Source organism: Triturus cristatus, chromosome 3_1 (genome assembly GCF_964204655.1).
Source record: "Triturus cristatus chromosome 3_1, aTriCri1.1, whole genome shotgun sequence".
Classification (NCBI taxonomy): Eukaryota; Metazoa; Chordata; class Amphibia; order Caudata; family Salamandridae; genus Triturus; species Triturus cristatus.
Window position 1 is genome coordinate 436020432 of NC_140583.1, and position 16103 is coordinate 436036534.

Sequence of the window (16103 nt, forward strand, 5' to 3'; positions counted from 1 at the left end):
CCATTATAACTAACATTGAGACGGAGGGTGAAGCAGTGACTTCTAGGTTTAAGGAAGAGAGTTGCTCCAGCCCTCCCACTTCATCTATCAACTCCTGGTTCTGTCCCAGAGTATTGCTGATTGTCTCCTTCTTCCCATAGCTCCCATAATACCACTCAGTACCACATAATCACACTTCACAATTACACTCTATTCAATGCAACATACACTCCACATAATACCACTCAGTGCCACATAAGTACATACCACATAATTATACTCTATTCAATGCAACATAAATACACTCCAAATAATACCACTGTGGCACATAATTATATGCCACATAATTACACTCTACTCAATGCAACAAATACACCCCACATACCACTCGTTACCACATAATTACAAGCCACATAATTAAACTCTACTCAATGCAACATAAATACACTCCACATATTACCACTCAGTGACATATAATATCATGGCACATATTTACGCTCTACTAAATGCAACATAAATAGACTCAACATAATACCACTCAGTACCACATAATTACACGTCACATAATTACACTCTATTCAATGTAACATAAACACACTCCACATAAATGCACTCTATACCACATACCACCAATTAACATAAATACACTCCACACCATGACACAATTTCACTAAGCATAATTTCACTCAACACCACAGTTCCAGGCCACACAATTCAACTCCATACATTTCCAATACACACCGCATAATTACACACCAAACAACATATTTCAAATCCACAACATACCTCCAATCCACAGCATATAGTGTCACCACCTGAGCACCAAACATCAGTCACCACCACCATTTTGCATCAGCACACCACCTAAGCGTCACGTCAGTCTGCCCTTGGAATTTGGCATCTGTTGATTCTCCCGCTGCTCGTGTTCTAATTAAATTACTGTTTTCCAAACTCCACTCCCCTGTTATTTATGTTCTGCTCCCTCATAACAAAAAACATTATAACAAACAAGCATGAGAACAGACAGGAAGAAGTTGCCAGCAGTGCAAGTACAAACAAGCATTAAAAATGCAATAGGTCACGCCTTTCATTAAGTTAAAGCCATTTGCTTTGCTATACAATACCATTAGCAAAGCTAATGGCATTAACTTAATCAAAGGTGAGACCTATTGCATTTTCAATGCTTGTTTCTTTCTTCCTCCTCTCATTCTATGGATCTCCTTTCAGTCCTTTCCTGTTGTATTAGTCTATTCTCCATTCCCCCTTATTTTTCCTTCCTCACTCACTGATTATGTACTCACCCTCACTTGTCTCCTCTCACTCTCTGCCCTCTTCTTCTTCCTGTATGCTATCTTGCCCACTGAATTCCTCAGTCTTACCCTTTCTAACCTCTCTCCCCTTCTCACTCTAACCTCTCCTATCCCCTTTCTTGATTTTATAATCTCCCATTTCTCCATCCTCTTCCTCCTGCTCTTTCCTTTCACTTTTGTTGCTTTCTGTCCTCCCCTTCCTTGCCATCTGTGCCCCCCCTACTCATGCTCTCTTCCCTTAACTCTCCTGTATTTCCTCTTTCCCTCTAGTCTAGTCTACTCTCAACTTCTTCACCCACACTCATATCACCTTCACTCTTTTATTATCCTTCTTTCTCCTGCCGTTTTGCTCCACTTCTTGATCCTGTCTTCCCAACCCTTTAGCTTTCAATCACCATCTCCCTTTTCTCTCACCCTCATCCTCTTTACTAGACATGTTCTTGTTCCCTTTGTCTGCTGCTCCACCTCCAGTGCACCATTTGGTTCTCCATCTGTTTCCCAACCCTTTCTTCTCTTTTTTTTACCACCGCCTCCACCAATTCCACTCCCTTTATTCTTTCTCTTTGCTTATTTCTCCCCCTCTTCTCCCCTCACCATCCCCCTCCATTCTTTTAATCTTTTATTGCCTCCCTACCATTCCCCCCCCCCCACCGTCACACTTCCCTCTCTCTGCTCTCCCTTGCCATTTTCCCCCTTCTCCTCCTTCCTTTTGCTGGTGCAGTGCAGCTAGAATACCCTCTTGATCTTCTCCAGTATCTTTTAGTTATGATATTTGGTGACCCTTCCAATTTTGAAAACAGTTTTTCTTAAAAAAAGTTCTCATGCCTACCTTCGGTACTTGGCCAGTGGCGGCTGGTAGTGAATGGAGGTGGTAAGGGGGGGAGGGATTGAAAAATATTTTTCTTAAAAATGCACTTACATTTACATCGCCTCTCCTGCTTCTCCGCTTTGCTTCTCTTCCTGACTCCAGTCGGGAAGAAGCTGCAGGAAGCACCCGGGTACACAGGCTCCCCTGTGCCAATCACAACTCTTCAATGCAACATTTGATTGGTCTGAGCACTGTGGATCGGTGCTCACATGGGGACAAGGAGCCTGTGCAAAGTGCGCATGAATGTTTGGCCAGGCCAAGACGGCCGGCCAAGCAGTCATTCGCAATTAAGTGTGCCCAAACCACTGCTCCTCCTTGAGCCACCAGCCCGCCCCACCCTCACCCAGCCTCTGCAGTAGTGAGAAATAAAATGATAATGTGGTTATTATTTCATTTTTCACTTTTTCACTGCTCTAAGAGCAGTTGGACGACGCTCCTCCGCCTTAGCGGACGAGCTGCCACTGTACTTGGCAATCTGAAAACTTTAAAACAAATAAATGCTCCTAACTCTACATGCACATAACTTGAAGAACTCTATATCACCAGTGGTGTGTGTATGTGCGTGTGTGTGTGTGTATATATTATGTATATTTGCCATCATAATATTCTGGTGGTTATTTTGTCCACAATACTTTACTAGTTCATATTTAAATCTCTGTATTCTGTTACTAAACTGTTTTAACTATCTCTGGCATAATGGTGGTGGAATTTCTTTCACATGTGATGGGAAATGAGTGTGAACGGTAAAATCTTTAAATGCATGGCAGGATTACTTGATTATATTCATACATGGGCATTCGGGGACCAAATTGCATTTACTAAAAAACTTTTTTTTTTTTTTAAGTTCAACATTTCTTAGAAATTGTAAGTTTTTGTTTAGGATGTGTTGGGCCTGTTCATCCTAAATCACGTTTGGATGTATATTTCCAGAAATGGACAAGCTTATATTGGAGCAGAATCCTCTACGGTCATTTAGAAATGTATTTTAAACCTAAATGACATGTAGTTTTGGAACACTACAGATTATATTCAGAAGAGCAGGGGAAGGTTGAGGCATAATGCGATATCCAAATGTACCATGGACAGCTACCTACTTTTATTTTTAAAGAAGTAACAATAAGGGATCACATTGTGGTCTACCCCAAATATAATTAGATTGGAAAAAGTATATATGATGCAATGACAATAGAGAAATCCATGCATTGCTTGTGATAAGAAAGCTGGGAAGAAGGGGGCGCTTGAGGGCGGGCTAGCGAGATGGCCGCACATTAGTAAGGCTACTGCAGTCCGGGACACCTAAACATCATAATTAAGGCTCCCTGTTTTCAGTTTTTACTATTTTTTAAAGATGAATACAGACAGTAAGCCATTTATGTTCCTGTCTGTATTTATTTTTAAATGTGGAAAAAACGGAGACTGTATTCTTTTTTGAGTGATTCTAAATGCTGTCAATCGTGATTGCCAGGCCAATAGCTGTGCAGATTGACAGGTAAGAGGTTAAACTATGAAAGGGGTTTTAGTAAATGGGCTTAAACAGCAGTAGATATGCACTACCCTGATACTAAAATGTTCATGTTTTCATATTGGTGGAATGATTTATCATCTGTAGGTGATCAGTTCACTGAAATCAGGCGTTCAAGCATGAATGTACATTTATCAGTTACGTAAATGTGGGAATATACTAGTTTCATTTTTTTCACAAAACTCAAAATAAATAAAGATAACATTGTAGGATCTAGCAGAGGCGCCGAGTGGCGTCCACCCGAAGCCCGTGCTGGAAGTTACTAGTCCTCCGGAGGCCAAAGTCAAATACGCCACAAGAACTGCATTACTGACACCTATAGCGAGAGACTCTTGAACGGTGGGGGTGGGGGCAAGGCGATTTATGGCCCCACGCAGTTGACTAAATATGAACCTTGAAGCAGCGAGGGCTGCTCCTAACCCATCACCCCACCCGCAGTGTGGAATTTAGCATATCCCAGTCTCTGCGAACGGGATGAGGAGTAGGCCTTTATCGAACACTACAGCTGGGGATGGCGCACCCACAAAAAGAGAGGGCAGCCGGACAGAAAGGGTGAACAACGAGAAAGCACTGCATGCCCTGCCACCAAGAGTGAATTCCTGAACCTGCGTTACGGGGGACACGCCGTGAAAGAGCGGAGACAAGCAAAAGCCCATAAAGACCGGCGAGCCAGATGGCAGACAATCCAAATTACACTTCAAACCCTGAAAATCGGCAAGGGGGCCAGGAAGAGGACAATATGAAATTGCTAGTTGTTTTCCCTGTCCGTGGTGTTTCTCTGCCGCCTTTCCTCATCGCAACTGCTCTGCCAAGAACCCCTGGTGGGACAAGGGTCCCAGGGGTAACGCCTCCGCATTTGCGCCATCCGCGCTGGGTCTCTCACTCTGGGGTGGACTGCAAACCCCAGAGTGCACCGCTGTACCCCGTAGCTGCTGCGAGTGAGGGGGAGGCGTGGCCAACGCGCTCATAGCGCTGCCTCTCCCCCCGCGGCGCGGGAGTTCTTTTGCCTGTCCGTGGTGTTTCTCTGCCGCCTGCTTCATCGCAACTGCTCTGCCAAGAACCCCTGGTGGGACAAGGGTCCCAGGGGCAATGCCGCCGCATTTGCGCTATCCGTGCTGGGTCTCACACTCCGGGGTGGACTGCAACCCCCAGAGTGCACCGCTGTACCCCGTAGCTGCCGCGAGTGAGGGGGAGGCGTGGCCAGCGCGCTCATAGCGCAGCCTCTCCCACCGCGACACGGGATGTAGCCCGGACGAAGCCCGGACCAGGGGCGGGCCCGTCTGTACCCGTACGGGGCTGTCAGAGGCTGGGCTGAGTCACCCCTCTGACATCTAATATCATCTGTGCTGGGCAGTGGTGAGTGGTGAATTATATTAGTTCCATGCTTGGGGCAGCAATCGTTATGGGCAAACGTAATATCACCCCAGCACTGGGTAGTACTACGTCCATCGATAGTATGCTGGAGAGAGCAGTCAATATTGTCAACACCGAAATTGAGCTGAGTGGCTCCTGTCCTTGAGCTTAAAAAAATTGCATCTTTCTCTGCATACCGAGAATACTGATAGTAGTGATTCTCAACCAATGTTGACTACACAAATAGATCACAGCTTACACTTGCCAGCCCGAGAAAGTGAATTGGGCGTTTAGGGAAACGTGGATATCGGACACATTGGGCAAATGGATGATTCCGCATACATGGTTCACTCCAAGGATACCCTTGCATCGGCAACTGCGAATGTTTCCCCGAATCCTGAAGTTACCGGGGCAAAAAGAAAAAGGAAAACAGTTAAGCCGGTTTGCTCTAAACGGAAACATGTCCTGATTCTCGCAGGGGTTCCCCCAATAGCGAAGAATAAATCTGAGTCTTGGGGCCAATTACGCAATAAAAGTATTGATTGGCTGGCTAAACATAAAGGGTACAGGAGGTTTAATATAAACAACATTATAATGGTACGTAGGGTTAGTTGGGTTGGATTGTCAGATAAGACCATTGAGAGAGATTGCATTGTTATTACTTTTCGACGACCAACACTTGTCAGATCAATATTGATGGCAAAGGAGATTAATAGCTCTTTATCTACAAATATTTGGGCATTGCCTCTTGGTTTCTTTTATAAACCAAACCTTGAGCAGTATCCTTCAACTACCCCTCTATATCCGTTACTAAATAGGTTCTCTGCCCTTTCAGGTCTTGATAGTTTAGATTGACCGTCATATATACCAAAATCTACTGAAATCGCCCTTTTGACATCCATGATGGCTATCCCGGAAAACAATGGCTCTGAGCCTTATGACCCAATGTTAACTGTGCTAAGCTGGAATGTTGCCGGCTTGGCTTCCAAACTAAGCAGTGATGATTGGGTCAAGACGGTAAACAACTGCGATATCCTAATGTTTCAAGAGACCTGGGCAACAATAGAGCTATATCTTGAAGGGTATGAATGCCTCAATACAATTGCATCCCTCCCCAAACAAGGCAGACCCTCTGGTGGTTTATCCACCTGGGTGAACATTTCTTCGGGTGGCAGTGTAAAAACAATCCCCACTAAAAGTGCTAACATCCAAGCCTTGATATACACACGGGGGGTTTTGATTTGTTTTATTAATTTTTATAATAACTGTTTCTTAACTACACCTAATATGAATTTTGTCAATCTCTTTAACTTTATTTCAGATATACCTAATCTCATAGGGAACCAAACACTTGCTGGAATTTGTTTGGGTGGTGATTTGAATGCAAAGATTGCAGGGGGAAACACTTCAACTCCCCTCTATCACCCCTTGGCCAATCCATGCAAAAGGGGGTTTGAGTTATTGGATCACTTATCAAATAGCAGCCTATCAAATGTAATGGATATTGCAGCTACAACCAATGGGGACAGCCCAATACCCATTTATAGAGGCCATGGCTGGGCTTCAACAATAGATTATGTTTTTATAACTACCACATTAGAAGACTACTTGGTTAAAGCAGCGGTTAAACCATCCACGTTTGGGGATCATAATCCAATCTCAGTTTCATTTAGGGTCGCCCCCAGATCCGATTTTAGAATAGAGCCAGGGGCCTGTAATTTAGCACCCTCAACAGACAACTTAAGGGTCATATGGAAAGGTATTGATAATAGCAGTGTGTTCCAAACAATGCAAAAAACTTATCGATCACTTTGTGATACTTGTCTTTCACCTGTTGATCCTAACCCAGAGGTAGTTTCTGCCTTTGTTCAACTATGCACAGGTGTTAAAAAAAACGAATTTCGCGACCTGCACTTGCTCCCAACTCTAACCCAAGGTGGTTTAACAGCATTTGCTCTTGGGCAAACAGAGAGCTTAGAGCTGCTCTCTCAGCTGCCCCTAGGGATTCTAACCTCATTAGATCACTGAGGCACGAATACAAAAGAGTGACTAAGCAGAGGAAAGACGAGATCTTAAAAGAACAATGGAATAAATTGGCTTGTGCTGCAAGATTTAACAACTCAAATGGTTTTTGGATAGCAGCCAAGTCCCTGAGATCACTGGGCAATACACTCACTCTGTTAAGTTACAATATAATGAGCGAAGTCTGGGTAGCCCATTTTTCCAAAATATATGCTGCTATGCCCCAGTGCGAGGATTTTGTTTGATAATTGTGTTGCCACCAGTATTCAGATATCATTACCGGAGGTTGAGGATGCCATTGACCAAAGTCTGGGTAATAAGGCCCCTGGCCCAGACGGGCTTCCCATAGACCTCATAAAATTTAGGACAGAGTTTTGGGCCCCCCTTTTACTTAATGTTTTTAATAATCTGACAATAACCAAAATCCCCAATACATGGTGCACATCTGGGCGATAGATCCAACCTGAGTTGTTACAGACCAATTTCTTTAATTGACAATACACTTAAGATATTGAGGAGGGTGTTATTTAATAAAATCAGAACCTGGGCAGAGGAGGAAAACATTTTAAATAGATGCCAGTTGGTTTCAGAAGCAATCTTGGAACGGTGGAACAGTGTCTTAACCTTAATTTGATCATAGGTAAATACACCATAGCTCGACACTGTCCCATCTACCTAGCATTCATGGACCTTACCTCGGCCTTTGATTTTGTTAATAGATCATGACTCTGGACATGCCTCTTAAACTATTGGTTGGATGAGGCCATAGTGCACTTTTAAGCATATTTACATAGGGATCTGAGGGCAAGGGTGAGAATTAGCACGGACGGGCCGTCTCAGGGGACATAGCAGTTGAAAGAGGTGTAAGACAAGGGTGCGTCTTAGCCCCACTCTTGTTCATTTTATATATTAACGAGCTACACAATGTGCTGTCTGAACTGACTACAGATGTCCCAATGATTAATGGTAATAAACTGCCCGCCCTCTTATATGCGGACGATGCAGTTTTAAAGGGTTGTACACCAAATGCACTGCGTATACTAGTTAAGGGTTTTGTTGATTTTATGAATGGTCTGAACCTTTGCACGAATTTTAAGTAATATTTTTTAATGTGTTGTAGTCCTAAAAAATGTCTTATTAATGCTATTACTTCTGGTTCTGAAACTTTGTTGCGCACACGCACTTTTCCATATTTGGGCCTACAATATTCAGACAATGGATCTTGGGCACCCCATTTGGCATATGGTCAGAATAAATTTTTAAAGGCAGTCAACTCGATCTTAAATCTTCCCCAACCGAAAAGATTTGAGGTAGTGTTGTCCCTACTCAAAATCTATAGAACACAGTGTGTACCCATCATAACATACGGGGCTGAAATCTGGGGCTTTGTAAATTCTAAAAGTATCCAGGTCGAAGAAAATAGATTTTGAAGGAGAATGTTGGGTATACCTATCTCCTCGTCATCCTTTGTCTGTCATAATGAGCTAAAATTATTTTATTTAAAAGATTATATTAGGTCCCGCCCGGCCCTGTTCTGGTTGAAGGTCCGGCAAAATCCGGCAGCCTCGCTAACCAGGGAAATTATAGTCGACTGTCTAAAATGCGACAAGGGCGGAGATATACCGTGGCTTGCAGAAGTAAGGGCAAGTTTAACTAGAGTAAATCTTGGCCACGTTTTTCAGAACCCAGACCAGTTAGAGGGCATTAGCAAAAAGACTATTCGAGAAGCTATTTATAAATACTACGAGGACATAAGACATGCACAAGAGCTCTCTAAAGTATCCGTCGCATGTTATATATCTATGGTAGACGACGGTGGTTCCCCCTCTTATCTACCAGTTCGTTATCTTTTAAGAGATATTAATCGTTGGGATAAAAGTTTGCTCTTTCGTCTCAGAGCTGGCACTTTACAATATTTGTTGTGCCTCCCCTTAGGCTTCCAATCCAACATTGAGCAATTGCCCTGCCCTTGCGGCAATTTAGGTAAGCAATCAATTTTACATTTCCTGTTCTTTTGTAATTTTTACCAAAGGTATAGCAAACAACTTCTGATTCCCATCTTTAGGGCTAGTGGAATCTCGGACTTTAAGGTTGCTTATGGAATTATCCTTCAGCTTAATGGGGAAAGCTTAACACTCCGTGTCTGTACCTTTTAGAACGTGGCTATTCGTTCACGTGCCTCTATGAGCCCTTGATAAGTTGATCTGATTGTATTATACGCACTCACTGGTTTTATGCTGATAATTATTCATGGATGTAATAGCTTATTTCCCCCTGCTGTTACTTCTCTTAAATCCATTTGCACTTTGCACTTTATCATATGATGCTGCTATATAACTTGATATGTTCTTGGTCTCTGTGATAATTTTATGATGATTCATTGAATTGTTTTTATATAGCTAAAGCTCTGTTGCACGTTTTAAACCTAGCAGACGTTTTTATGTAATGTTTTAAGTGATAAACCTTGTGAGATAATGTTTGTGCTTTTATGGACAATTTTTATCCGAATAAAGATTAGTGATTGATTGAAATCGCTACAGGTGACGATGAAGCACAGCCTCCCCTCAGACGAGTCTAAAATGTACACCATTCTACACGCATTGTCTTCATCACCCAAAAATTGGAAAAGCAAGACTGCAGAATAGGGAGGCAGAACACAGAATTTCGGAACTAGAAGTCATCACATCCTGCAGAAGCGAGCAAGTGAAGGAAATGGATCCCCTCCTGAAAGTAATAGCGGCCAAAAATGAAGATTTGGAAGCTAGGTCCAGAAGGCCCTATATACTTCTACTCGGAATACCCGGATCTGATTACACCGGTAAGATGGAGGAATATGTGGAGTGTATGTTGGTCACTAGCTTTGGGAAAGAAGCATTCTCCCGGCTGCTGGTGATGAAAAGAGCCTGCCGATCACTCACATCTTGCCCTCCCTCTGAGGTACCCTCATGCCCATAGTGGCTAAACTCCTCAATTACTGAAACACAGCTCTTCGCAAAGCTACAGAACAACAGTCACTGATGTTAGAGGGACACAGCATTGCCATGTTCCCTGACTTCATGATGGCGGTCCAAGATGCGAGGAAGAAGTTTCTAGCAGCCAAGAAACAATTGCAGCATGCCAGCATAACATACGCTGTGCTCTACCCTCCTCGACTACAGATCACTCACTAGGGCAAGCAACATTTTTTAACATCTCCACATAATTGATGAAATTCATAAAACAAATTGCTCAGGAGTCCTCGCCGAGCGGGAAGCTCGCCTCCCGGAGACAGAGCTGCCTCACCGATGTTGGAAAGGGAGTAATGGAACTAAACGGAAAATAGAAATGCCTATGTAAAGTCTAGATACGATGCAACCCCAGCTCTGAAACTTAAAGGCACAACCTAATCGTGTCATGCACGGGACTGTCCAAGAACAATTGAATGGGTGCCTATAATATGAAGAACTTCCACATATACATGCTGGGAGGATGTGTATAGTCACAGAGATAGCACACCTAACTGGAAAGGGCACTCCAGGTGAATCACACACAAGTTCCAGACACCCTTCCCCCCTGTTGAACTACACTGGGGGGAGGTCCTGCATTGCCCCCTAGGCGTCACTCCCCGGCAGGAATTCCCTCTAATAAGACATGGAGTTATCACTTCGACTGCTCCTACTGAGTCACTAGCTCCCTTTTTCTGCTTCTCTTCTCTTTTTTTGAACACTGGTACTTCTCCTCTTCTTTGGATTCTTCCTACTTTTAACTCTACTTTACGTCACTCAGATCATGTGCTATCTGTTGACACAGAACAGAGCTACTGGCGTTCTGCTACATTGGGTTGTTTGATTGTTATGGGGGCAAGTTGGACCCTCAGGGCGCATTCTAGTTCACTGAAAGTTGGGGAAGCCGCTGGGGGGGGGAGGAATGGGAGGTTAGTAGATGGCACAACGTACACAGAGCAAGCAAGAGAGCAGATCGAAGTGCATAACTAGACCAAGGCAACAGAAATCCCAGGAAGGTCACTGAAGCATAATTCCCAAGCAGCTCAAAATCACATGGAAGTTAGCAAATAGCAGGTGTGTCTGAATTTTCTAATGTGGAATGTCAGGGGGTTGGCAGACCCACGCAAGAGACAACATCTCCTGGCTAATTTAGATAGGCACAATATACACATAGCCATGCTGCAGGAAACGCCCACGGCACCCGCAACTAATCCTACATTTGCTGCGCAATGGGCATTGCACAGATATTCTTCCTCATGCTTCTCCTACTCGAGAGGAACACCATCCTTAGAAAAAAAAGTGCCCCTTACATAGCAGAGGATGCCTTAAATGATCCGCAAGGGAGGTATAGTGTGGTATGGGGGAGGCTGGCATCCCATTCAGTCACACTGGTGAACTGCTATGGGCCCAACATAGACAACTAAACATTCTTTACCACTCTGTGGGGTTTGGTCATAAGCACAGGCTCCTCTTGTATTATTATTGGGGGCAGCGAGTTCAACAATACGATACAACCAGCGCTTTACTGTTCTCATTCCCAGCCATAACACTACACAAGAGTCTCACACCAATTGCAGCAGATTATAGAAGAACACTGTCTAATTGGCACGCGGGACACTCACCAAACATACAGGGAGGAAACCTACCATTCCATGTTGCATTCCAGGTGATCTCGGCTGGAGTTTTGGCTGGTCTCCAGGGAAGTCACCACTTGGATTACACGCACACAACATCACACACGTACTCCGAACACTCCCCAGTATGTATGCAGGTGTCCCCTCCGGGGAACCCCTCAAGTTACATGTCCTGTCGTCTCCCTACACAATTGTTGCTAGATGCTCCCTTCAGAGCAGACCTGGGGCAGGAACTGGAGGACTTCCTTAAACGGAACATAGGCTCTGTGCCCTCCCTAGCAACGGTCGGGGAAGCTTTGAAAGTGACCATACAGGGCACATGTATAGCTAAGGCGGGGAGTATATTGAAAGACATCAGGTCCACTCTTGGGAAGTTGGAGAAGAATCTCCGAGAATTAGAAAATGAGCTTATTACTAATGATGAGAAAATACATGCAAGAATTAGGGAAACCTCACCAAATACCAACATACAGCAGAGAGGGAAACCCTCTTCTGTGGAAAATATCACAGAGCCAGGAAACCTGGAGAGGGGGAAAGGCCGGGGAAAGCGCTTACAGAATTGACACGTAAACCCTGACTTTCCAATCATGTTATGAAAATCCAAGATGCGGAATGGAAACCCCAAAAAGAGACAGAGGCGATACTACAGACCTTCTGGGCACATTACTCCTCGCTGTACTCCACTCGGAGATCTGTCCCACTAGATACAGAATCTTATCTGGAGGCAGTGGAGCTTGGATGGGTGAGTGACACTCAATGGGAGTTCCTCGCAGCTCAATCAGGGAATAAATCAATCAGGGAAAAACTTGAGCTGGCATCCGTCATTGATTTTTTCCTTGATGGGACATGGTGGAACCGGGGAGGAAAATGAGAAAAGCCCCTAACATGCTGGCGAAAAACTACATGTGCTTCAGGGATATTACTTTTTTGCTTTTGGAAACTAATTTGATAAACACATCTCATAACCCTTGCATTAATACAATTGTTTGTTCACGTTATTAAACTGATTTGACATAATTTGTCTACCAAAGTGATAATCTTATAATGTCTGCAGTGAGGTGCATCAGTACCAAGCCTAGCCCAATAAGAACAAAACAATTTTTTTTCTGTGAATTAGTAGGGCCCTGAAGATGTATATCGGCATGAGGGATGGAGGATTTATTCATCAAATTAAAAAGATTATTGAAAAATGAATCGCAAAGTTAGTGTGATTATTACCACACGTAAACAATATCTACTGGATAATAGATTAGGGAAAACACAAGCTGACAAATAGGAAAATCAACTTGAACATAAATTGACAAATGTAATAAAAATGATGATTGAGCAAGCAGAAAGCATTATTTCTCTTTTGAAGGAAATTGAGAAAAATAAACATATATTCTTCTTAGTTAAAGGAACTAAAAAAGATCATGAGATCCTTGATGAAATACTCTTTAAATTTCTCGAGGAGAGTACGATAAGGGCAAGTCTATATGTATGTTGTCTCAAAGGTTATGACTTAAGTGGTGTTTTGTGTGCTTGTAATATATTAACAACCACCCTCAAACTGGATTGGATACCTTGATTAATTGTGAAGTTGTTTTTTAGAGCTAAAGTATTTTTGTTTTGATAAACATGCGGAAGTGCTCAACTCAATACAGTATTACATACAAAGTATATTTGTATTTCATATAACTTAATCAGACCATCTAGGTTTTAGTTTCTAAGGCTACGCATCATAATTTGCTTATACTGTGCATATATAGGCACATATCTAAAAATGACTAAAAAAGTATAATTGTCTTTTTTTGTGTTTCTTCTCAAACCATCAAAATGGCTGCTGATTGGCAAAAGGATTCAGTTCAAGGCCCTCACTTTTGCTTTCAAGATTTTTAACTCCAGAGGCCCTTTATACCTTTGGTTTCATCCCAGGTTCGATCCTTTTGCTCCAATACTCTTTAAGCTTTTTTTAAACCCCTTGTATTGTCAAATCCAGAAGGGGTGGTCGTTTAATTTCCTATCTGACAGCCAAACTGTGGAATACACTACCTGTGACCTTGAGAATTTGCCCATCTGAAAACGTCTTTAGAAAAAGGATCAAAATGCTTTTCTTTGACTCTGCCATAAACTCCCCCTAACCTGGAACCTTGAACTCCGTGGACACTCTTACCGTAAGAGCCGGGACACATTTTTAGGTTGCTGTGCACTCAATCTATTGTTGTTGTAATATACACAGAAATGTGCCAAGGTGCAAAGTGCTTGTGTTGTGCTCAAATACCCTCACAATCGTATTTGTCTCATATATAATATTTGATAATATATTGTCTTTCATTTTATATCATAGTCCTATGCCTTCCTTGGCACAAAAGTTAACGTTTCAGAACTCCTTTTGGTTGTGAGTCTCCTTCATCAAGACAAACAATTTGTTTATAACCCAATCAGAATAGCACATAAGCCATATAAACTCCAAGGCATCTACATAGAAAATAAAAATGTCTGATAAAAACTAGAATTATAAGCAACAGTTACATGCCTACATAGAAATAAAACAAGTTTGCCCATCCGTAATCCCATACCATCAATCGTAATAGTACATTACGTTATATAAACAATTATGATTTGTATTAATCATAATGAAAAGCAGTCTCTCCTGTTCATTCCTGAATACCTATCCTGAACTTTCTTATGTATATAGGACATTTCTTAATTTTTTCCTGAGTACTGCTTATTGATAACATAATTAACAAATAACTCAGGATCTTATTTGGAAGAGCAGCTTGTTATGTAAAGAAGACTAGTTGACACATGCTTGTCAAATTGGTACAGACTCCACTATATATCTGATAACCATAGATTGTCACTCATTTTTTATACTTTGAGAGTCCACAACTTTGCCTATAATTTCCCCCTGCATTTACTTTGAAAGATTATATTTTGTGGCTTTTTTAGAGCTTTTGTTTTTACATTTTCCTCATGTTTCTAGCAACTCTATCTGAATTAATATGTCAGTAACTGCATTTCATTACTCTGTAATCCAATTTAATTGTCATCAAAGTATTCTGTTTTAATATTGTGTGGTGCCAAAACAATGTATAGGCACTGTTTACAATTACCATAGTTATCAAACAGTATATACATTATTTTCTCATACCTGTACATTCATCATACCTCTGAGTACAACCTCCAACAGTTGTGACCCGATGTATTGAGGTGGCATCCTTCGATCACAAGATGGAAGTGGTGTTTCGATGTTTTTGTTTTTAAATCTTATGCAGTGTCTCTACCTAGTGGTATAAAAAATATGGACACTGTTTAGTAATTGCCATTATTGTCAGTATAAATCATTACTTTATAATTATACCGGTCATTCATCCTACCTTATTGGGTGCAACGTTCACGCCAAGTTACACAAAATAGCATCATCAGGAGGTGTACATTTATTCATCCATCTATAGTATTTAAATACCAAATATCACTTTATTTCTAATCTATCATCCTATTCCGCCATTAACAATAAATATGTGATCTTTTATGTGAATAAGATGACTGCCTACCCTAATTGTAAAATATGTACTCTTTTTAGTGGCAATAAGGTTACCTTTATCCAAGTACTGCTATTCAAGGTGTTCCTAAGGACTAGCTGATCAAAGACCATTCTTCAGTGAAATATCATGGTCAAATTCAGATTCCTACTCCATTAGTTGGGTGTGACACTGCACATTAATATTGAAATGAAATATCCTGATCGCTGAATTAAACTTGTATGCCAGTGTAATTAATTGTGGAAATGTTCATGATATATTGAATAGAATTTTCGGAAGCATAAGGAAGATGAAAATCCCTATGTACTAGAATAACATGAAATATAATTTTTGCTCGCAACGATCTTCTGTTATACCAAGGAGGGTCAAACCCCAAACACTCCACACGTCTATAGACAGAGCAATATTTAAACATTTCCTAGCTAACGTAATAGAAAGTTTCATTTCTATTAAGGACTCGGAGGCAAGGATTATGCTAGTCTTTCTTCACTTTAATTCACAGTAGCCATTTAACAACACCAACAAAAAAACACATTTCCCAGAAGTTCAGGGAAATTGAAGAAAAAACAAACAAGGGACAAGCATATCCCTTAACAGCAATGCCCAATCAGAACGCAGGGTCCACCTTATAGTCCCTCTTCAGTATCACGGCCATCTTCTTTTGTCGCATGAGTCACGCCATCCGTCTTACTTTATGCGTCCTGCTTTCCAGAATCTCCTCCTAGAACCAAAACAAAGGATCAGAACTAGAAACCAATCACCGATAAAATTGAATACAATTCAACAAGTCGTCATTCTAACAGAGAAAAAACTCTGGACTTTGAATCACAAGAATCAAAAAACTGCCTAGTAACTGGAAGACAATGCCATATCAAATTGTACTCAAATTAGATCAACACGTGAAACG

At 41.9% G+C, this 16103-nt stretch overlaps 1 protein-coding gene across 1 annotated transcript in view; it reads left to right on the forward strand.

Annotated features, from left to right (window-relative positions):
• Positions 1 to 16103, forward strand: part of DTWD1 (DTW motif tRNA-uridine aminocarboxypropyltransferase 1) — a 181418-nt gene that overhangs the window by 60007 nt on the left and 105308 nt on the right. The gene's annotated exons all lie outside the window — the stretch shown is intronic.